At 43.8% G+C, this 23,923-nt stretch overlaps 1 protein-coding gene across 1 annotated transcript in view; it reads left to right on the top strand.

Annotated features, from left to right (window-relative positions):
* The window catches only part of LOC103352529 (uncharacterized), a 37,162-nt gene extending 13,773 nt beyond the window's left edge, over window positions 1-23,389 (top strand). The window contains exon 4 of the mRNA XM_089315610.1: window positions 22,833-23,389. The gene's annotated coding sequence lies outside the window, so the exon portion shown is untranslated. The remainder of the gene's footprint in view (window positions 1-22,832) is intronic.
* Window positions 23,390-23,923: the final 534 nt, after the last annotated feature.

Raw genomic sequence — 23,923 nt, 5'->3', positions numbered from 1 at the left:
ACTATGGACACGGTGTAAAGACTGATAATTGTCATGGGTTAAAGGGGAAATACAAAGGAATAAATAGAGCATGGGGTTTTATGGACAGTGAAACCCTCTGTCATCCTCTGATGAAATAACTGCTCCTGTCTGGTTCACATGTTGACAAACGTGGAGGCTACGCATACACGGGATCAGGACTTCTGTTGGACATCGCCGTGCCTTCCCCTCCACATTTCTGTCAGTTAAAAACAAAAACTGTTCTTAATAGAGTTCTCTAAATTTTATTTTTACAATGTATGTAAGCATGATTAGTTCAAGAAACTCTCAAAAAAATGAGGCATAATATGAGACAGAAATAATGTAATATTTTTGTAAAATATTTGCTCTGAAAAATAATTTAGGGGCTGGCATTGTGGTGCAGTGAACTGAGTTGCCTGCATGCTGGCATCTCAATTCAGATTTCAAGTCTGAGTCCCGGCTGCTCCATTTCTGATCCTGCTCCCTGCTAATGCACGTGGGAAAACCGCAGAAGATGGCCCAAATATTTAGATCACTGTTACCCAGATGTGAGACCTGGATGGAGTTCCTCACTCCTGGCTTCTGCCTAGACAGCCTCAGGCTTCATGCTTACTTCACTGGGGAATGAATAAGCAGATGGAAGATTTCTTCCTTGCTCACTCCCCCTTTTAGCTCTCCTATTGCTCTGCCTTTCAAATAAATAAATAATCTTTAAAACATAATGTAACTAAATTATGAATAGGAAGGATTCCAAGAGCAAAACCTTGTAGGAAAGATTAATTTACAGTTTTTCACTACAAATTACCTAAACTGCTCTTATGGTAAACAGAAATATCAGAAATGATACACTGGCAGAAACTATTTCCAACTTACATTAGAAGAAAAGGAAATATTTTCTTTAAGGGATAATCAGCTTTACAGATAAATTATAGGAAATAACAGCTGAAATGAACTAATAAGACAGCAAATAAATGCCACAGATAGTTAATAAATGTGTGAATTGTGATTTTTAGCAATAAAAAATATAAACTAAACAACTGAAATATCATTTTCTATTATCACACTGAAAAAATCATAACTCATCCTGTTGACATGGAAAACAGACATCCAAATTATTTTGATATAAATATAAACTGTAAGACATTATTGTGAGAAATTGCAGAAATTTAAATAAAAACTTTGGAGTGTTTATGACTGTACCTCTACTCAGAAACTTCCCTTGCAGAAACTGATCCTAAGAAAAACTGACCTGACCAGCGCTTGGGAAGGATGAAGCTACTAACTTATAACAGACAGTGGGGAAATAGAAATGCTCTAACACTACATTCGAAAACAAGACACTCTCTTGGCTTTCCATTTTGGGGTTAAACACCACAAATTTAGCAGCTTAAAGTTAGATCCATTTATTAGCTCAGGGTTCTGCTGATCAGAAGTCTGGCAAAGTGTGACTGGACCACTTGCTCAGGCCACCGCAGGCCAATGTCACACTTGGAATTTCAGAAACTCAACTCTCCCCAGCTCTGACCTTCTCTCTCTCCTCTCTCCCTCTCCCTCTCTCTCTCTCTCTCCCCACACACTTCTTCATCATCTCAATTAAAATAAGTAAATAATTTTTAAAATCTCATTACTTACAAGCTAAAACAAAATAACACAGTGGATAGTTCTATATTACCTAGAATTGAAATTTTCCAAATATACACTCATACAAATAGCAAATAAACCTATCAGTTATCTTAAACCTTGGTAAACTTTGTAAACTTTATGAACATGATGAATGAAAAATATAGACTTATAAAATTTTACTTCAACTTAGATTTCCTTGATTTGCATTAAGTTTGAACTACTGTTTTTCTTAGAAATGTCTATTATTGGGTCTATTTCACAAATTTTGGTTATGTTTTTCTTAATGATTTGTGTTATTTATATATTATGAATACTAACTGCAGCCTGCTATCTATGTTGAGAAAATACTTTCTGCTGATCCATTACTCACCTTTTATAAGAGATGTTGAATTGTGTTTATTTATATTTATGAAAGTTTTGTTATTTTTGTTTAAAAATAATACTATTAGAGGGTTTTATTGTTTGTATGCTTTTCATTTAGCTCTTGTTCTATCTCAAATTTATTTTTGTGTGTGTTACAACTAAAAGATTATTCTTTCCTAAACAATAAAAAAGGAGTACTTAGAATAAACTCTCTACATTTAGATATGCAAAATCTCTTCAGTAGCTAACTTAGTATTTGATTGAGTAACTGAAAGTGTGTGCACCAATAGCAGACCAACACACAGATGGCCCTATTTATTTAGAGGTATAGAAACATATACAGGCCGGTGCCGCGGCTCAATAGGCTAATCCTCTGCCTGCGGTGCCGGCACACCGGGTTCTAGTCCCAGTCAGGGCGCCGGATTCTGTCCCGGTTGCCCCTCTTCCAGGCCAGCTCTCTGCTGTGGCCAGGGAGTACAGTGGAGGATGGCCCAAGTCCTTGGGCCCTGCACCCGCATGGGAGACCAGGAGGAAGTACCTGGCTCCTGGTTTCGGATCATCGCAGTGCACTGGCTGCAGTTCGCTGGCCGCGGCAGCCATTGGAGGGTGAACCAGTGGCAAAAGGAAGACCTTTTTCTCTCTCTCTCACTGTCCACTCTGCTTGTCAAAAAAAAAAAAAAAAAAAAAAAAAAAAAAAAAAAAAAAAAAGAAATACATACAAACCTAACTTAAATGCATGCTTTTTGTAAACATAGATACAGGACTGGTAACAGTGGATGGTGTAGATATTGTTTCATATCTATACATATATGAGATATATATATGTATGTATTTACTTGTTCAGACTACCTCTCCAAAAATTTGAAATTCAAAATGCTCCAGAATCCAAAAATTTTCAGGCACCAATATGATAAGCAGAAAATTCCATAGCAGCCTTCATGTGACAGATAAGCCAAAATGCAGGCACACTGAAACTATTGCAAAAATCAGCTTTAGGCCATGTGTATAAAGTGTGTATGAAACATAAATGAACTCTGTGTTTAGATTTTGGTCTCATTTTGAAAACACTTCATTATTTATAAACAAATATTCCAAAGTTTGAAAAACCTAAAGTGTTAAATGTTTCTGGCCTCAAGCACTCAACCTGTGTGTGTGTGTGTGTGTGTGTGTGTGAGAGAGAGAGAGAGAGAAAATTAGATTTTAATGTTCACTTTCTAAAATCAGGTTGAAAATTTTTATCCAAAGTAGGTACTATAAACTTTTAAGAAATAAATATAGTTTCAGCACCTGACAAGAAATTTGTATTTCCAGACATAAAAGAATTTATAAAAAGACATTTACCTATTGAATAGTGTTTACTAGTGTTATGCTTCCGAATAAGAGACTGTATTGACAGCATCAGAGTGAGATTATATTGAGAAAAAAAAACAACACTTAGAAATTTTAGTTACTTTAAGCGGTTAAAATCCTATTTCAATGAATGCTCAACTTAGAATTAAAAGTTCAAATATTGATTTGCATAGGAAATTAGCAATTAAGTATCCATAAAATTAACTTGCACCTGCCAATTTATATGCCAATTAAGTTTGCAGACACCTTAAAAGAAAGTTGTTGAAAATAAAGTTTTTGACATTATTTGACAATAATCTAGGGTAGATGCTTGAAAGTTGACATTTCTGAAGAACTGTATGTGGAGTCATCATGTGAATTTACCCAATAAGCATCCAACCCCAGGGGACATGATGAACCAAGGGCCCAGTGGTTGTCACCAAGTGGACACAGAGGCCAGTTTTCTCACGAGGAGCTCACTGCCCATGATGGGATGCTCACACAGTGCTTAGGAGACCTAGGCCTCCACCTGCGGGCTTTGGCCATGAGGCTTTGCCTCTTCTAAGTGAACTGTGTCACCCACAGGTATGCAGTGCCTGTGAACATGATGTCTTCACTGATGTAAACAAGAGGACTGACCCTCCTTCGGGTGAGCCCCAAATCCAATGAATGATGCCCTCGTAAGGGGAGAGTTTTCACACACCAACCGAGAGTATGCGCATGTGGAGACGGAGACGGACATCAAAACAGTGCACCTGGAAGCCAAGGGAAGCGAAAGATGCCACCATCACAGGAAGACACTTTCAAAGAAGGCAGGCCCTGCGGAAGGCTTGTTTCAACCTTTACACCCTCAGACCTGTGAGAGAATGAATTGTGTTGTAGTTTTAGAATTTGACAAACAGTTCTAAGAAACAAGTGCATCACCTAGCCCTCCTTCCTTTTCTACAAGAACATGATGGGCAGGCAGCTAGTTTGGTCTGTGGATCTGAATAGGCTAGCGGCTAGTTACATCTGTGGATCCAGGTAGGCAAGCAGCTAGTTAGAGCTGCAGAACCCGATGTCAGGAGCCACCACTGCCCTCTCCACCGTGTGTCTGTCAATCAAAAGGTCCGCCTTCCCATGATGCACCGAAACATCCAGGACCTGCGCAAAACGAGGCTATAAAAGGAGCGGAAGGCGGGGGTGGCAAGGGCTGTTTCTGACTTGGAGCTAGTGCCGAGTGGGTGGCTATGGACTTTGGCACGCGAACTTCGGCTGTGAACAGACTGTCCTCACTCTGCCGCCCTTCTGTTCTTGGACAGACCTTGTATCTGCAGGTCGTGGTTTCCCTTTCTTCCCTAGTTTACGGGCAACCCTTTGGCCCATTTGTGTTGTGTGTTTCTCCATGTATGTTTGTCCCCTCGCTGTTCTCATCTTCATGTTTCTGGCTCCGCGGGCAACAGCGGCCTGCATGGAAAGTTGATCCGTCCACTGCCAGATCAGTCAGACTCCATCGTGGTTAACACCGGCGACCTTACGGAGCAACGCCGCCATTCTGTCCCGAGAAGGCATTCCCCTGACACAGCCCGAGCGGGTGTAATTGCACTATCTAATATTCTCCTCAGGGGCCCCAGGCCGTAGAAGACGCAGCACCTGACGTGTAAGCGTGTAACCAAACTGTTCAGTAGCAACACAGGTGTGCCTGATTGGGAAGCTTGGATTTGCGTTTTCCTGCTTGCTACTGAGATGGCGGAGACCCCCTTGCGTGGGTGGGCCAGCAGCATGGGCAGCGGCGACGGACGGAAGCCAGGAACCACGGAGCGACACTTCTGGTGGGAGATGTGGGGGTAGCCCACCAGCGGGAGACTGCCGGACACAGCTGGAGGAGGAGAAATAACCCCAACTGAAAGCCTGGGGACGGGGACCTGTCGGCGTGCACAGGACACGTTTCCATCGGCTGTAGCAGAATGGGTGACATTACTGATGACGCACACTCCGGGGTGCACAGGGAAGCATGACTCGGGTTCTCATTCCGTGTGAAGACCTCAGAGAGAGACAGACACAGTACCTGAGTGTGTGCCCGGTCTCTGCTCAGGCAGATATTTATGTAGTGTGAACAGCAGGCGTTTTCCTGGCTTGGAAAGTTCAAGGCGAGAGTGTTAGATATTGGCCTTAGACCATGGCTCCTTAAGCGTTCAGACATTCTTCAGTCCGAAGGGAAGCGGATGTTACATGGCCACTCAACCCCCTAGTGAATTATTGGAGATAGTCATGGTGACCAAGAGGTTACTTAAGAAATATCAATGCTCAAGAACTCTCATAATCGCCTGATTCTTGGGACAGGAGAGACAGGCCACATATGTCCTTATTTGCCTTCCACAACTCATTTTCTGAGTGAGTTTGAAGCTTCCTATTTGTTCCTTCAGCAATACCTAGTAATGCACAAACAGTTCTGTATTAGATTATTTGTCAATGTTATTTTATGAAGAAATTTAATAAAATTTACTACTCTGCAATCCATTGAGCACTTCCTAACTTAATTGTCATATTCTGCATTTCCTGAGATTTACAATTAAAATTGTGATGAGCCAGACATACAAACTATTCCTTTTGTGACAAGGCAGGTTATTAGCATTTTACGAAAATTACCTGATGTTTTCATTTATAAATTAAAAATTCTTTTAAAAATTAACTTCACTCATCTCTAAGATCTACATTGATGTATGTTAAGTCTGAGTATTTTTCAACTCTATTTCTCTTAATGCTCACCACAAAAAAGATAGTTCAATTTACTATTTATGCCCATGCCAGATCCAGTTAATAAAAAATAATGGCTCTGACATTTTATATTTTCCAAGCATGATCAAATAAGAAATGGTCTCCAGACCAGAGTAAACATTCATTGTGATTATGACATGCTCAGCCTTCCTTATATTATTGTCACTAGTTACCAATATTACTTCCTAAATCTTTAAAACTACATGATTATACCCACTAATGATATCTTGTGCCACTGTTTTTTAAACATAAGTTTAATTGGTAAAAAAGACCAATACAAATATGAGAGACTACATGACAATATGAGGTTATTTTGTGTAATAATTGTTTTCAATATTGAAACAATATTGAATACAATTGTTTTCAATTTCCAGAAAACAATACAGAATCCAAAATCAAAGATTTGTTCTTATTGTACTTGTTTAAAGATAAATTTTTTTAACTTTTATTTAATGAATATAAATTTCCAAAGTACAACTTATGGATTACAATGGCTCCCCCCCCATACCGTCCCTCCCACCCACAACCCTCCCCTTTCCCACTCCCTCTCCCCTTCCATTCACATCAAGATTCATTTTCGATTATCTTAATATACAGAAGATCAGCTTAGTATACATTAAGTAAGGATTTCAACAGTTTGCTCCCACACAGAAACATAAAGTGAAAAATAATAGATGATTTTTTTTTAATGATGATGAAATCAGATCAAACCTGTTGTCATGTTTAATCCCAGTGAGAGTCAAGTTGGGAATTGATAATTTCTTTTTTTTTTTTTTTACAGAAGATCAGTTTAGTATACATTAAGTAAAGATTTCAACAGTTTGCACCCCCATAGAAACACAAAGTGAAATATATTGTTTGAGTACTCGTTATAGCATTAAATCTCAATGCACAGCACATTAAGGACAGAGATCCTACATGAGGAGTAAGTGCACAGTGACTCCTCTTGTTGACTTTACCAATTGACACTCCTGTCTATGGCATCAGTAATCTCCCTATGCTCCAGTCATGAGTTTCCAAGGCTATGGAAGCCCTCTGAGTTCTCCGACTCTTATCTTGTTTAGACAAGGTCATAGTCAAAGTGGAGGTTCTCTCCTCCCTTCAGAGAAAGGTACCTCCTTCTTTGAAGACCTGTTTAAAGATAAATTTATCTTTAAATATCTTTTACATTGCCCCACTGGATTGTAAAAGATAAGCTATTCCTGACTAAATCCATCTTTCTTCATGCTCTTTCTCCTGTTTTCTCCTAATTCGTTTGGTGAATGCAGTAGGAACCAATGATATGGAGGCATTAATGACTCTGTGGGAGGTTTTGTAAAGACAATGCATAGTCAATTTTAAAAACCATTCTTTTTTTTTTTTTTATCACATTTTCAACACTTTCTCATTAGGTTTCAAATACCAGCCTTGATCACAGGCCGATTAAACAATAATAGTGCTGGAGTGGATGTTGTGGTGCAACAGGCCGATGACTGGGGTGCGTGCATCTCAGTTTGGAATGCCCATTTGTGTTCCAAATGTTATGGCTCTGGCCCAGGTCCCTGCACATACACCTGGGAAGGCCGCAGAAGACAGCCCAAGTACTTGGGTTCCTGCCATGTGTGCATGAAACCCAGAGGGAGTTCCTGCCTCCTGGCTTTGGCCTGGCCCAGCCCCAGCTGTTTTAGCCACTTGGAGAGTGAACCAGTAAATGGAAGATATCTATCTGTCTCTTCTTTTTTCTGTCACTCTCTGCCTTTGAAATAATATATAAGTAAATAAATAAATTATTCTTTAATAAAAAAGAATAGGGAATTATAGTACTGTTAATGGAAACATTTGAAGAAGGAAGAACATTTGTGGTAACATGGATAGCATTTCAAAGTTCCTTCTTCGATGTGTCTTGACCAGTTCAGAGTTGCCTAGATCATCTTTTGACATTTAAATAGCTCTGGGCTTCTTTGTTTGACATCTAAACCTTCCTTGCTTGTATGATTGACCTAATGACATGGAAAACTAATATTTAAGAGTCAGTGTCCTGTAAATAAAATGGAACTAATACCCCCTACTTTAAAACCATGAAGTGAGGGGTATATATTGGGCCTAGCTGCTAAGATGTTTGTTGGGATGTGAGCATCCCATGTTGGAGAATCGGGATTCAAGTCCTGGTTCTGCTCCCAATCACAGCTTTCTGCTCATGCCCACCTTAGTGATGGCTCAATGAAGTGGATCCCTGCCACCCATGTAGAAGAAACAGACTGAGTTCCTCGCTCCCAGTGTCAGCTAGGCCCACATAGCTGTAGCATTTGGGAGAGTGAATCAGATGAGAGCTCTCTTCATACATCTGTGTGTGTGTTCTTCTAGCCCCAAAATGAATAAAATAAATATATAAATAAATAAATTTATATATTGAGAGAAAAATGGCATTATGTATATGAAAGTGCTTTGTCAACTACAGAAAGTTACAAAAATAAATGATATTGCTAGGAGGACATTCAGCTGGAACTATCCAGAGGCGTTTGTATAAATGGAACTTGAAGGCATAGGACTGTAGATTTTTTTTAAAGATGTATTTTTTTAAATTTATTTGACAGATAGAGTTAGACAGGGAGAGAGAGAGAGAGGCAGAGAGAGAAGTCTTCCTTTTTCTGTTGGTTCATCCCCCAAATGGCCACATGGCTGGAGCTATGCCAATCCGAAGCCAGGAGCTAGGTGCTTCCTCCTGGTCTCCCCCGAGGGTGCAGACGCCCAAGCACATGGGCCATCCTCCACTACACTCCTGGGCCACAACAGAGAGCTGGACTGGAAGAGGAACAACTGGGACAGAATCTGATACCCATATGGGATGCTGGCGCTGCAGGCGGAGGATTAGCCAAGTGAGCCATGGTGCTGGCCCCTTTATTTATTTATTTGAAAATAAATATTTACTTGAAAGAGAGAGGTCGTCCATCCACTGGTTCACTCCCCAATTGGCCACAACGGCCAGAGCTGCGCTGATCTGAAGCCAGGAGCCAGGAGCTTCTTCCAGGTCTCCCATGTGGGTGCAGGGGCCCAAGGACTTGAGTCATCTTCTGCTTTCCCAGGCCATAGCAGAGAGCTGGATTGGAAGTGGAGCAGCCGGGTCTCAAATAGGCACCCATATAGGATGCCGGTGCTTCAGGCCAGGGCGTTAACCCACTGTGCCACAGCGCCTGCCCCAACACTGTAGATTTTAAAATGTTAGTTGTTTTGGGCCGGCGCTGTGGCACAGTGGGTTAACACCATGGCCTGAATCGCCGGCATCCCGTATGGGCACTGGTTCGAGACCTGGCTACTCCACTTCCAGTCCAGCTCTCTGCTATGGCCTGGAGAAGAAGTGGAAGATGGACCAAGTCCTTGGGCCCCTGCACCCATGTGGGAGACCCAGAGAAGGCTCCTGGCTCCTGCCTTTGGATCAGCGCAGCTCCGGCCGTTGCGGCCAGTTGGGGAGTGAACCATTGGATGGAAGACCTCTTTCTCTCTCTTTGCCTCTCCTTTCTTTGTGTAACTCTGACTTTCAAATGGATAAATAAATAAAAAAAAGACTTGTAATGAAAAAAATAAGTGTTTTTCATTAATTTGTTTTAATTATTTATTTATTTATTTTATCTGAGAGACAGAAAGACACAGACAGCAGGAGATCTGTTATGGGTCACTCCCGTAAGGTGTACAACAGCTGTAGCTCAAGCAAGGAGCCCAGAACTCCATCTAGGTCTCCCTTGTAGACAGCAGACGCCCAAGCACTTGACCCATCACCTGCTGCTTTGCAGGGTGGGCACTAGCGGGAAGCAGGAATCCAAAGTGGAGCTGGGACTCAAACCCAGACACTGACACATGATGCAGATGTCTCAAGCAGTGTCTTAAGCAATGTGCCAAATGCCTGCTCCCCTTCCCCTTATGTTCTTTTGTTTAACACAGTTTTACTAGAAATCTTAGGAGCAATTCACTTCCTCTAGCTAAAAACAGAAGTGAGAGACAAGGAACAGTAGCTAAAGACTGAATCTGAGACACATGAACAATTATGATACCATGGAATGGAAAAGAGGCAGATTAAAAAAAAGAAAAAAAAAAAAACAGTGAGACAGCATCCACAATGTGAAAGGAAAACAGTGCATGGGCACCAGTGACACCAGACCTAACTGAAATCAGGTCCATCATGGAAAACTACACAAGCGGTGACAGGTACCCAGGTGCTTCTTTGTAGTCAAGAGGCCCTATGCAACAAATTACCATAAAGACAGAGTAAGTCCTACAGATCCAATTACAAATCCGTGAAGATACAGTACTACAGATGCAATTATAAATCTGAAACACACACTTGCCAAATCCAATTGTCTCTCTCTGCACTGCCATGAACCCCTGATGTTGTTATGGATGCTCTCTAGGTTCTCAGCCCTAGACCTGGAGAAGCAGATCCCCACAGAGAGGCAGCATGGACGATCAGAACTTGGAGACAGGAGGCTTTGCTCCTGGTCTGTCGGTCACATCCAGCTACCATAACTAAGCACTTTCAGATGGGCAGTTTGAACAGCAGGATCCAGTTTCTGTGGCTCTGGAGGCCAAAGGTGCCTTCAGGGCTGGCTTCCCCAGGGCCACCATCTTGCTGGATGCTCACGTGGTCTTCCCTGTGCCCACCCACAGAGAGTCTCCTCTTCTTCTTGAAAGGACACTGTCCTGTCAAGTTAGGGCCTGACCCTTAAGAAGATCTGCATCCCAAGTTATCCCACTGGGGGTTAGGACTTCAAAACACAAACTTTGGCAAGGGCACAATACAGTCCCTCTGAAGAGGGCATGGGAGGACTCATGATGGAAGGAAGCTGCTCCCATCTGACTTCGAGGACACTAGCTAGATACTGCCATTGAAAAACTCCCAATACTTCTCTGTGAAGAAAGCAGTAAAAAATGACTCTTTTTTCCTATTGCTGGGTCTAATTAAGATTTCTCTTGTGTTTTCTATCTTTGGCTTTCCCACTTGTTGTCTAACAAAGCTACTGAATTACTTTCCTAAAGGAAGTCAGAGCATTTTACCCTGTTCTTTGGAAACCTCCAATGACTCCCCACTGCTCCAGGGATAAAATTTAACATTTTAATTATTCATTCAGCAGCCTGGCTGAAGCAATCCTCAATAGCCTGGCTTCCACATGCACTGTCAGTCTCTTTAGCGGCTCATCACGGAACAACAAGACTCCTCACTTCTTCTGCAACTCTCCATGCTTTCTTTCTAGGACACTCCTGCTAGTGCTGTCTCTTGGGCCTGACAAGTCCCATCCTCAAGGCTCACCTCCAGAGTCCAGGCCCTCAGCCTTCCTCCGTGAAAAGACATCACTGCCAAAACTCTTCAAGCACTGAACTCTCTGCCTTTCCCTAAATACGCTGAATGCTTAGGGAAGAGGATGCTTTGTGTATATTTCAACCAGCATAGCAAAGTGAAATAAACAACAAAAACCTTTCACATGGAACACGTGTTAAATTGAATGCTTAATTAATGATACCAGGTGGGGAACTGAAAGAGGCCACATAGAACAGTTGGAGATGGTTTGTATGTAAAACCAGACAAAAAATAAATAAAATACCATGGAAAAGTGTACGGGATGTTATTTTTCTCAAGCGGAAGAGCTAGCTTCATTGTATTAAAAGAGAAGAACATGCTTCCTGTGACCACCTATGAAACAGCCTCATAAATGCAATCCAACCAGACTCTTAGTTGCTGGGCACTACAGCATACAGCTCAACCACAAAGAGCACAGATATCAATTTCCTTTTATGGAAAGAAGAAGTAGATGTAAGGGAGAAGCAATGAACCTATGCCCTACCTTCCTTTAACACCCCCCTTTGCAATGTGGCAGAGTAGGAAAGTGTTCTATGAAAAAAATAGTTTATTGTAGTAAAAAAAAAAAAAACTGTTCAGAGTTCACACCGAGTATCTTTTCTCAAGAAATTATATAGCAGCACAATTAAAATGAAATACTAATTGCACCAAGAAAAGATGCTAGCTGCAGAAGATAACTCAGGCTTAATAGATTTTCGACTGCCTTTCTTTATTCCAAAGGGGAGAAGTCTTGTAGCCAATAAAGTAAATTTTCTGATCTCCAAATGGATACTTTATCCTCATTCAAGCTGATATTGCAGCGACATCATGAATTTCTCAGACAGCTTTGTGAATCAGCAAAGTATTTCAGAGGACGACACTGCTAAAAGCAAAATCGTTATTTTTTAAGCAGCTTTTAAATGAGTGGAAGAAACATTTCATTCTGGGTCAAGGATGCATTCACTCCAGCAACCTGCAGGAGCAGAGAGGGCTAGATTAGTGGAGAAGGATCAGAACAGTGCTATTCTACCAGCCAATCTCAGATTATAGAGTTTTGCAGGTCAAGTATGTTTGGCTTTTTCTTTTTTAGAATCTATGCCTGTACTTCTTAAACCAAGAGCTAAAACATTAATATTCTAAGAAATGTCACCCTGAATTTCTAAATTACTTTTGAAAAATCATTAACTAACTTGTTCATAGTAAACTTTCAGATCTAGAAGACATTGATTTTCCTTCTGTTTAAGTAAACTAAAAAAAAAAAAAAAATAGAAAATCAAGGCAAAATAATGCACACTTCCTAAGGCAACCATTCAGTTCACGCCTTGCTCAGTGCCAAGGGCCAGCAGGCTGCTAGGTGCAGGGAGTGCTAGGCCATCCAGACCCTGTCCTTCCCTGTGTTCTTTGTTCCTCCAAAGAACAGTGATTCACAGGCAGTGCACAGTGGTCACAGGCAAAGTTGATTGGACCCAAAACGGGAATTTTTCTCACTTTATTGTCCCCTTGCATTCAGGACTCTGAGTGGCTGCACAAGGTAAAACTGAGATTAAAGTCTGGTGCACAGTCTTAAACAATACATATTTACATTTTAATCAATATTCACATACTGTTTATTAATGTAGATAAGTCTTACATTGGGAACCCTGACTTAAACAATACTGTTTTGTTTGCTAGTTTTTTTCCCCCAGAAACCTTTTATTTAAGGAATAAAAACATCAGGGCTGGCGCTGTGGAGCAGGGGGTTAAAGCCCTGGCCTGAAGCACTAGCATCTCATATGGACACTGGTTCAAGTCCCGGCTGCTCCACTTCTGATCCAGCTCTCTGCTATGGCCTGGGAAAGAAGTGGAGGATGGCTCAAGTCCTTGGGCCCCTGCACCCATGTGGGAGACCAGGAAGAAGCTCCTGGCTCCTGGCTTCAGATCAGTGTAGCTCTGGTCATTGCAGCCATCTGGGGAGTGAACCAGCGGATGGAAGACCTCTCTCTGTCTCTACCTCTCTCTGCCTCTCTCTGTAACTCTATCTTTCAAATAAATAAAATAAATCTTTAAAAAAAGGAATAAAACATGCATTTCATAAATACAACTTTAGGAATACAGTGATTCTGCCCACTGTAGCTACCCTCCCACCCTCCTTCCCCCTCCCTCTCATATTTCCATTCTTATTTTTTACTAAAATATATTTTCAATTACCTTTATATGCATATGATTAATTTTATAATAAGTAAAAAGTTTAACAAATTGTATTAAAAAAAAAAACTGTTCCTCAACAGCTGAGAAAAGGGCTTTTCAAAGTCATTGCATCTCAAAGTGTTAATTTCACTTCTATAGGTTACATTTTAGGTGTTTTGTTAGTTATCACGGATCAGGGAGAACATATTGTATTTATTTGTCCCTTTGGGAGTGGCTTATTTCATTAAATATGATGTTTTCCAGTTTCATCCATTTTGTTGCAAATGACAGGATTTAACTTTTTTTTATTGCTGTGTGGTATTCTATGGTGTACACATCCCATCATTTCTTTATCCAGTTCAGTTGACAGACATTTGGGTTGATTCTGTACCTTAACTACTGTGAATTGAGCTGCAATAACTATGGGAGTACAGATAACTCTTTGATATGCTGATTTAATTTCCCTTGGGTAAATTCCCAAGAATGGCTGGGTCATATTGTAGATCTATATTCAGATTTTTCAGGTATCTCCATACTGTCTTCCACAGTGACTGTACCATTCTATATTCTGATCAACAGTGGATTATGGTACCTTCTCCCCCACATCCTAGCCAGCATTTGTTGTTGATTTCTGTATGAAAGCCATTCTAATGGGGGTAAGGTGAAACCTCATTGTGGTTTTGATTTGCAATACCCTGACAGCAAATGATCCTGAGCACTTTTTCATGTGTCTGTTGGCCATTTCAATTTCCTCTTTTGAAAAATGCCTGTTTAACACCTTTGCCCGTTTCTTAAATGGGTTTTTTTGTTTTGTTGTTGAATTTCTTGAGCTCTTTATAAATTCTGATTATTAATCTTTTATCAGTTGCATAGTCTACAAATAATTTCATTCTGTCTGCTGCCTCTTGACTTTGCTGTTTCTTCCGCACTGCAGAAGCTTCTCAATTTGATGTAATCCCATTTGTCAATTTTGGTTTTGATTGCCTGTGCCTATGGGGCCTTTTCTAAGAACTATTTGCCTATGCCAATGTCTTGCAGGATTTCCCCAATGTTCTCTAATAATTTGATGATATTTGGTCATAGATTTAGGTCTTTAACACATTTTGAGTGGATTTGTGTGTAAGGTGTAAGGTGCAGGTCTCGCTTCATACTTCTGCATGTGGAGATCCACTTTCCTCAAGACCATTTGTTGAAGATATTGTCCTTGCTCCAGGCATTGATGGTAGCTCCTTTGTCAAAGATAAGTTGATTGTAGATGCATAGATTGATTTCTGGCATTTCTACTCTGTTCCATTGTTCTATCCATCTATTTTTGTACCAGTACAAGGCTGTTTTGATTATAACTGCCCTATAGCATGTTTTGAAAACTGGTATTATGATGCTTCTGGCTTTCTTTTTGTTGTATATGATTGCTTTAGCTATTCGGGATCTCCTGTGTTTTCATATGAATTTCAGCATTTTTTTTCTAGATCTGAGAAGAATGTCTTTGGTATTTTGATTTGGATTGTATTGAATCTATAAATTGCTTTCAGTAGTATGGACATTTTGATGATATTGATTCTTCCAATCCATGAAAATGGGAGATTTTTCTATTTGTTTGTGTCTTCCTCCATTTCTTTTTGTAATGTTTTGTAATTCTCATCGTAGAGATCTTTGAAATCCTTGATTAAATTTATTTCAAGGTATTTGATTTTTTTCATAGATATTGTGAATGAGATTCAACTTAGAAGTTCTTTCTCAGCCATGATATTGTCTGTGTATACAAAGGCTGATGATTTTTCTGTGTTGATATTATATCCTGCCATGTTACCAAACTCTTCTATGAATTACAATAGACTCTTAATGGAGTTTTTGGATTCCCAATATATGGAAGCATGTCATCTGCAAATAGGAATAGTTTGACTTCCTCCTTCCCAATTGTATCCCTTTGATTTCTTGTTCTTGTTTGATGGCTCTGGCTAAAACTTTCAGAACTATACTGAATAGCAATGGTAAGAGTGGGCACCCTGTCTGGTTCCAGAGCTCACTGGGAATGCTTCCAACTTTTCTCCATTCAATAGGTTGCTGGCCATGGGTTTGTCATAAATTGCCTTAATTGTGTTGAGGAATGTTCCTTATATACTCAATTTGCTTAAAGTTTTCATCATGAAAGGGTTGTATTTTATCAAATACTTTCACTGCATCTATTGAGATAACCATATGGCTTTATTTTTCAATTTGTTAATGTGATGTATCACATTGATTGATTTGCGATTGTTGAGCTATTCCTGCATACCTGAGATGAATCTCATTTGGTCTGGGTGAATGATCTTTTGATGTGTTGTTGGATTTGACTGGCTAGTACTTTGTTGAGGATTTTCACATCTGTGTTCATCAGGGAAATTGCTCTGTAGTTCTCTTTATCTATTGTATCTTTTTCATGTTTAGGAATTAAGATGACGCTGGCTTCACAGAAGGAGTTTGGGAGGATTCCCTCTCTTTAAATTGTTTTGAATAGCTTGAGAAGAATTGGAGTTAGTTCTTCTTTAAATATCTGGTAGAATTCAGCAGTCAAACAATCTGGTCCTCATTTCCAGCTTCATTGCATTGTGATAAGAGAAGATGCATGGTATGATGTCAATGTTTTTAATTTGCTGAACTTGCTTTATGGCCTACCATTTGGTCTATCCTAGAGAAAGTTCTATGTACTGGTAAGAAGAATATGTTTTCTGCAACTGTCAGGTCCCTTTGGTCTATAGTGTCAATTATCTGTGTTGCTTCCTTGCTGATTTTCTGTCTGATTGATCTGTCCGTTGCTGAAAATGGAATATTGTAGTCCTCCATTACTATTATATGGGAGTCTATATCTCCCTTTATATTCATTAACATTTATTTTAAGTAGCCAGGTGCCCTATAATTAGGTGTATACAAATTTAATATTGTCACATTTTACTTTTTAATTAATCCCTTAACCACTGCACAGTGGATGAAAGGATTGTTGGTGTCTCTTGGACAGACTTTTGAAGAAAAGCCCAAGTGTATGATTTCTGTAGGTAATACCTGAATCATGATTCCAATCATGGAATCATTTTTGCATGCAGTGCATGTTTAAAGATTCAAAAACAGAAAAGCACTGTTCTCTATAGCAGCACTGAGATATAGTTCATTAGAGCTTAAATAAAATCAAGAGAGGTGTAGGTGTCTGGGGATGTCAAGACCCCACTTGGGATGCACACATGCCATACCTGAGTGGCTAGGTTCTAGTTCTGGCACTACTTTCGATTCCCCATTCCTACTCACACACACTCTGAGAGTCAGCAGGTGAACACCCAAGTTCTTGGGTCCTGACACCCAACATGAGAGACCCAGATGCAGTTCCAAGATTCACGCTTGGTGACCTCAGCCTGCTGGCTTCTCAGAGAGGAAAGAGTACATGCATTGGCCCAGAGGTGGCCCAGGATCTGTGCCAAACAAGGCCGTCCAATGTGTGCAGAGGGAAGGTGGGCAGGGGGGCAGGTGAGTATAGGTCAGTGTCAGAGGAGGAGCTCTATCCTACCCTGAAAAGGACACAGCCTGGCATGGTTTTGAAGGACAGCAATGCTGGGAGTCCACACTTTGGGCTGCTGGGCATAAAGAAAATCCACACCAGGGAACAGACAAGGGTAACAAGCCTGCCACCCCATCCCTGCCTGCTTCTTGTCCCCCAGCCCTGCCCTCAGGGTGAAGGACAATCTCACGTGGATGGGGAGACCCAGGTCTATACCTGGCCATGACCACTGTAGGGCACTGCAAAAGAAAGACTCCCCAGAGAAAGCCCCTGAGGCACTTCCCAAAACTAACCACTGCCTCTCATGGAAATGCAGGTGACTGGGGCATTGGAACTTGCCTGCCAGCCACCAGCCCATCTGGCTGCTGTGTTTCACCATCAATCTCCCTTCTGGTGCCCAGGGTTGAGGGAACCTGAAGGTGGGACATGGTGAAGCCTCCCAGGACTGTTCCAAGCCACAGCTCCCAGGAAGGGAACACATCGGGAGGAAAGGCCCAGCAGCAGCAAGGTTAAGAGAACCAAGCCTCCTGGGGGCACCGCCCAGGCCACCTTTGTGACTCCCAACAGGGCCTGTTTCTTGGGACCTTGTCACTGTGTTGTAGACTTGGGGCAGGTGCACACATGCCAGCAGGACCTGTGTTCCCATTGCACCTCTGACAACAGTAGCCAGGTCACGTATGTGCAGGGAGCTCACACGGAGTGTCTGCGTGTCTGCCTTGGACATGGCTCACAGACTTTGCCAGTGAGGATCACCATGAACCATTTGTCACTCTTGGGGGTGACCTTGAGATTTCTCTGAAGTCACTTCTCCCTGTAACTTCCCTGAGGCCTCCAAGAATGGCCTGACCACCTGCTGAAGCTGGAGCACTCACAGCCCTGATTCTGTGCCAGGAGGAGGCAGAACAGCAAAAGGGCTGTGATCCATCTTGGTGGAGCATCCATGTTACCTTCAGATTTGAAAGACAGGGTTTTTAACTAAGAACTCTCTCCCGTCCCCAGAAACATGGAGGAAAAGACAAACCGGCATTGGGGTGTGGTGTGCTCTGTGTCCACAGCTTCATCAGGTGGAGCCCTAGGGGCCCTCTCCTTGGAAGGCAGCCCCTAACCCTCCTTTAAGTTCACTTCCTTTTGCACAGGTACCTTTGGAAGGCCACGATGAGCCAGGTGACCCAGTGTCCTGAACACTTGCAGAGAAACCCCTGGTACACGGCCCCCTCTGTCCTCAGCTGAACCCAGGCCACAGTTGGAATTCCTGCCCAGCTCCCACCTGTTGCTGTCTGAGTCCACACCTAGCCAATCCCATACACTGTGATGTCAGAGTCCTTGGCCTTCGGGTGGGGTCTTGTTCTCCATTGCCAATTCAGGTGCACATTGGTATGGACACTCTCAGCTCCGCCTCCATGCACATCACTAATGACTAGAACCTCCCTGCTGTGTCACAGATCCATAGACCCTCCTTCCTGTGCAGGAGCAACCAAGCAGGTTTGAGCCTGTCCTTCCCCTCCCTCTACTCCCTTCCCCTCCACAGCCTCTCCCCACCCACTCATCACAAACACCCTACCACCCCTCACCTCCACCCCCCACACTCCACCATCCACCCCCTCCACCTCCCTTCCCTACCCCACCCACCCCCAGTCAGCTTCCGGGAGCCATCCCTCTCTTCTCAGGTCCAGGAGGTCAGCCTGTGTGTCAGCCCCAGAGCAATGAGAGGGGACCGTCCTTGTACAGGGGAGATCCATCTGGTAGTCAACTCCATCCAACCATGCCAAGGTGCACACCAGGACCCAAACACCACACACGACAGTTCCATGGATAAAGCTTAGATTTTTATTGATGAGAAGCACAGAAAAGTCTCAATCAAATGAGAGCCCTCAGGCAGCTCAGCTTGCACACTGAGGCAGGCTACCTGGGGGTCCCCTTTTGGCTGCGGGGGCCAGGGCTGCGGGCTGGGGCCGGCAGGCAGCAGGCACGCAGGAGGAATCTGAGGATGCTCCTGCCAATCCTCCTGCCCAGCCCCTGCCGGCCCTTGCTCGGGACAAAGGCTGATGCTGAGTTCCCAGCCTCCTCAGGCTCAGCTGCTGGGACCTCTGGCACCACCAGGTGCGGACTGCTCCCGAGGCTGGGGGTGGAGGGGGTGGCCACAGGGACGGGCTCGGGGGCTGGGCTGGCACCAGGGCTCCTCTCCTGTAGCTGTCCAGGGAGGGGAGAGGCAAGCACAGGGGCGGACACTGCAGGATCCACCTCCGGCCTGGGCTTCGGCTCTGACTCCGCCTCCAACTCCAGCTCCGGCTCCGGCTGCAACTTGGGCTCCTGCTCGGGCTTCGGCTCCCTGAGGCCCTGAGGCACCAGGGGCTCACAGCTGAGAAGGGCAGGTGCACTGTGGATCTCCCTTGCGGCAGCCTGTGCAAGTGAGCCCCACAAGACGGCAAGGCTGGGCAGCGAGGCCGCTGTCAGACGATTGCTCTGCCAACGGGGCTGCACCTGCTCCAGGCTCCGGGAGTCCAACTGCAGGGACATCCGCCTGGATCTCCCAGGGCCAGATGGCACTGCTGCTCCAGCGCCCTGCAGCAGACCCAGGCCCGCCAGGTACTCCTGGGCCTCTGGGTCCTCCGGAACCCCCAGGGGCTGCACCAGGGTCACCTCCTCGCCCTCGTCTCCCTCAAACCACCATTGCTGGCGGGCAATTTCCGCTGTAGGCCTGTCGTATGGGTCCATGCTGAGCAGCCAACTCAGGAGCTCTTCCAGGGCCGGGCTGGCCGCACACGGGAGCTCGTAGCTCCCCCTCTGGATGCAGTCCCGCAGCTCCACCCGGTCTTCCCCATTGAAAGGCATGGCCCCCGCTAGCATGGTGAAGAGGATGACCCCCAGACTCCAAATGTCTGCTGCAAATGGATCATATGGCTCCCGCTGGAACTCCTCCGGGGCGCTGTACTCCAGGGTCCCGCGGAAGCCCTGCACCAGCTCGCCCTCCGGCAGATGGCAGCTGAGCCCAAAGTCCGCCAGCTTCACGTTGAGCTGAGAGTCCAGCAGCAGGTTCTCCAGCTTGAGATCCCTGTGCGCCACCCGCTGTGCATGGCAGTAGCCCACGGCTGCCAGGATTTGGTCAAACATGACCATGACCTCGGGCTCTGGCAGGCTGCCACGGCTCAACACGTGCTGGAAGAGGTCGCCCCCGTCCATCAGCTCCATCACCAGGCAGTGGTAATGGCCGACGCGACCCACCTCCAGCAGCTGCACGATATTCGGGTGCCTCAGGAGCTGCATGATGCTGGCCTCTTGCATCACTCGCCTGGCGCCGAAAGGGTCCCTCTCGTCTTCCTTGAACAGCTTCGCGGCCACCAGCCGCTGGCTGGACGGCTGGCAGGCCAGCAGCACCCTGCTGAAGCTGCCCCTGCCCAGGACTGACAGAAACTGGAGATCAAGCTGACGGCTGGTGTCGACATCCAGGTCCTCACGGCCTTCCAGGCTGGTGTCCCTAACTACACTCTCTGCTCTGCTCTGGCTAATATTCCTGTCCATAGACGCTAACTAAGGAGCTACCCTAACTACAATAACTAAGAAAATAAAGGGACAACAAGGGGACTACCTGCTGATCTGACTATAGTGGCACACTAGCTATACTAACTACACTAATCACACACAGTGGCAAGACTAAGTCCTATCTAACCAAAACAGAAAACAAAAACCAGAAAAACTCCAAAAAAACAAACACTAAATAGCTACACTAACACTCAGAGATCTAGCAGCACTTTCTAGCTAAAGATGGGGGAAGCCAAAAATGAAAAAAACTGCGAAAAAAAAGACAAAGTGGGCCAAAAAAATAAATAGGTGGAAAAAAACAAACTAAAACAAAATGGGGGGAAGAAAAAACCAAATAGAACAAGAAACAAACAAACAAACAAAACAGCACACCAACACCAACCAACACAAGCGCAAGCAAAGAGGGGTCCAAGCACACAGGTCACCGAAATAGCTCCCTGGTAAAGCGGACAAAAACCTGGGCCACGCAGCCGCTTATATAGGCGTGTGGAATCCTGTCATCACAAGGCTCCTTATGAAGTCAGAGGGAGAAATGGACCAATGGCAGTCCAGCAGGGACTTGCACGAATTTCCATTTCACCACAGTTGGTCTTTATGAAGTCAGAGCCAGGCGGGGACCAATCACAGCCACGGCTAATCCTCAGGCGTTTCCTCAACAAGCTTCCACTTAAAAAAAAAAAAAAAAAAAAAAGAACTCCAAGATCTTTTGGCTTAGGTTGGTGATACAGATTGATGTTTATTTTTTGAGACAATAAAACATGTAAGATTGGCCGGTGCTGCGGCTCACTAGGCTAATCCTCCACCTAGCAGCGCCGGCACACTGGGTTCTAGTCCCTGTCAGGGTGCCGGATTCTGTCCCGGTTGCCCCTCTTCCAGGCCAGCTCTCTGCTGTGGCCCAGGAGTGCAGTGGAAGATTCCCAAGTGCTTGGGCCCTGCACCCCATGGGAGACCAGGAGAAGCACCTGGCTTCTGGCTTTGAATCAGCGCGGTGCGCCAGCCACAGCGGCCATTGGAGGGTGAACCAATGGTAAAGGAAGACCTTTCTCTCCGTCTCTCTCTCTCTCACTGTCCACTCTGCCTGTCAAAAAAAAAAAAAAAAAAAGTAAGATGCCCCGATGGCCTTTTCACTTCTCCTTTAAAGTGTGATAAAAAACTGTTGGGTCTTTAAGACCTCCGATTGTCTACACTCAAGATACACGTCCCATTTCCTTGAACCTCTGAATGATAGGTCCCAGAATGATGTTACAACTTCTCTGGCATCCTCATAACCTTGACAAAGTGTTCTGTTGCCCATGACACCATCAGGCACATTATTCAAAACAACAAAACTGAGATGAAGGGATCTTTCATCATCCTCTCCCCCTAAGATCCTCACCAGATTTCTTGTTAGAACCCCTGGAGGACCAGAGGGAGCTCTGGGTGGGTATAGTCCAGGTACGGAGGCCAACCAAGTGTCAGCTGAGAGAGCCGAATTCTCCAAATTGTCCTTAGAAAAGCAGGGAGAAACTGATGCATGTTTGATGTCTCAGGGTTCCTGGGCTGCTCTCACAAAGTGTCTTGAACGGAGTCCTGGATAAAGAACAGAACTTCATTCCTCAGTGTTTGTTCTGCAGGCTGGAAGGTGAAGGTCAGGGCTCCAGCAGACTCGTTGTCTGGAAAGCGCTCCCTCTCTGCTGCTGCTGAGCCTTCTTCAGAGAGAGATGGGAAGATGGAAAGGCTGGTGGTTTGCTGTGGCTGGTTGAAGCCAAGTACATGTGTGGAGAGTGGCGTTGTAGTCCTTAAAAAAGTACCACACCTTAGTCCAAAACTCCCCAGTAAATTTTAAGGAAAGATCATGGCTTCCTGGGGTGTCCTCAGATGGTGAAAGCACAGACCTCACCCCGTCAAGCCCTTTAGACAGACAGGTAGCCTGCGGCTGACACTGCAGTCCAGCAGGTTAAACCCTGCTACACCAGCATCCCATGTGGGTGCTGGTTGAGGTCTGGGTGTTCAACATCCAATCCAGCTCCCTAGTATCATGTCTGGTAAAGCAGCAAATGATGATCCAAGTATTTTGGGAGACCTGGATGGAGTTCAGGACTGTCCTGACCCAGCCATGGTAATTGTGGCTCTTTGGGGAATGAACCAGCTGTTGGTTGATATCTCTCTTTCCCCTTCCCCCACCCTCTGTAACTCTGACTTTCAAATAAATAAATAATTCTCTTGTTTTTTTTTTAAAAAAAGAAACTCATCCTGTGAGAGAGAGTGGAGTCTTGGTCCTGGATTCCCCACCTCTTTATGCTGTAGCATTGACCTTGCAGTTTGAACATGAAGTTTGGAGGGACATGGACAGTTCTCACCACTAGGCCTGCTCTGCATGAAAGGAATCTGAGGCTGAACTACAGGACCCTGGACAGGACGGCAAAGCCAAAAAGAAATAAGATCTCTGGGAAGGCTAGTTGTCTGGTATGATCGATTTATGCTGAGCGTATGTGTTGAAACAGTGAACTGTAGCCATAAAACTCCAAGTAGTACATGCTAATCCCATATCTAAAATACTCTTTAATTTCTTTCATTGATGATTCATAGTTTTAATTGTAGAGAACTTTTACCTCTCTGGTCACATGTATTCCCACCTCTTTTCTTTTTCCTTAGTGTAGCTATTGAACATGGTATTGCTTTCTACTGATTATTGTATGTTGACATTGCACTCTGACACTATATTTGTCCTCTCAGGTTTTTGGTGGAGTCATTGTGGGTTTTCTATATGTAAGGTCATATCCTTAGCCAAAAGTGGAAATTGGGCCTCCCGCTTTAATTTAGATATCTTTGATTTTTTCTCTTGCTTAATTTCTCTAGCTAGGATTTCCAGTAGAATGTGAAATTAAACTTGAATGATAATAAAAAAAGAATCTGCCTTACTTTAGTATCTTTAAACATCAATTTTGATTTTACAATATCTAGAAATATGTTTTCATTTCAAGTTCATTTTTAACCTGAATTTTCCAAAATAGAAATCATTAAAGTTGACTTAAAGATTTTATATATACTAAACATCATAGGGTGACCATAATTTATAGGACTATTATCTCTGAGATAAGCCAGTAATATGTTTCTTTAAGAAATACAGAAAGCCACTGCCTGCAGTGCCAGCATCCCATATGGGCACCGGTTCTAGTCCCTGTTGCTCCACTTCCAATCCCGCTCTCTGCTATGGCTGGGAAAGCAGTGGAAGATGGCCCAAGCTCCTGCACACATTTGGGAAGACCCAGAGGAAGCTCCTGGATCCTAGTTTTAGATTGGCACAGCTTCGGCTGTTGCGGCCAATTGGGGAG

This window comes from Oryctolagus cuniculus, chromosome 16 (genome assembly GCF_051225735.1).
Source record: "Oryctolagus cuniculus isolate XC-2025 breed Fujian yellow rabbit chromosome 16, ASM5122573v1, whole genome shotgun sequence".
Lineage (NCBI taxonomy): Eukaryota > Metazoa > Chordata > Mammalia > Lagomorpha > Leporidae > Oryctolagus > Oryctolagus cuniculus.
Note: the sequence above shows the minus strand (reverse complement) of the source record. Positions and strands in the feature narration are given on the sequence as shown.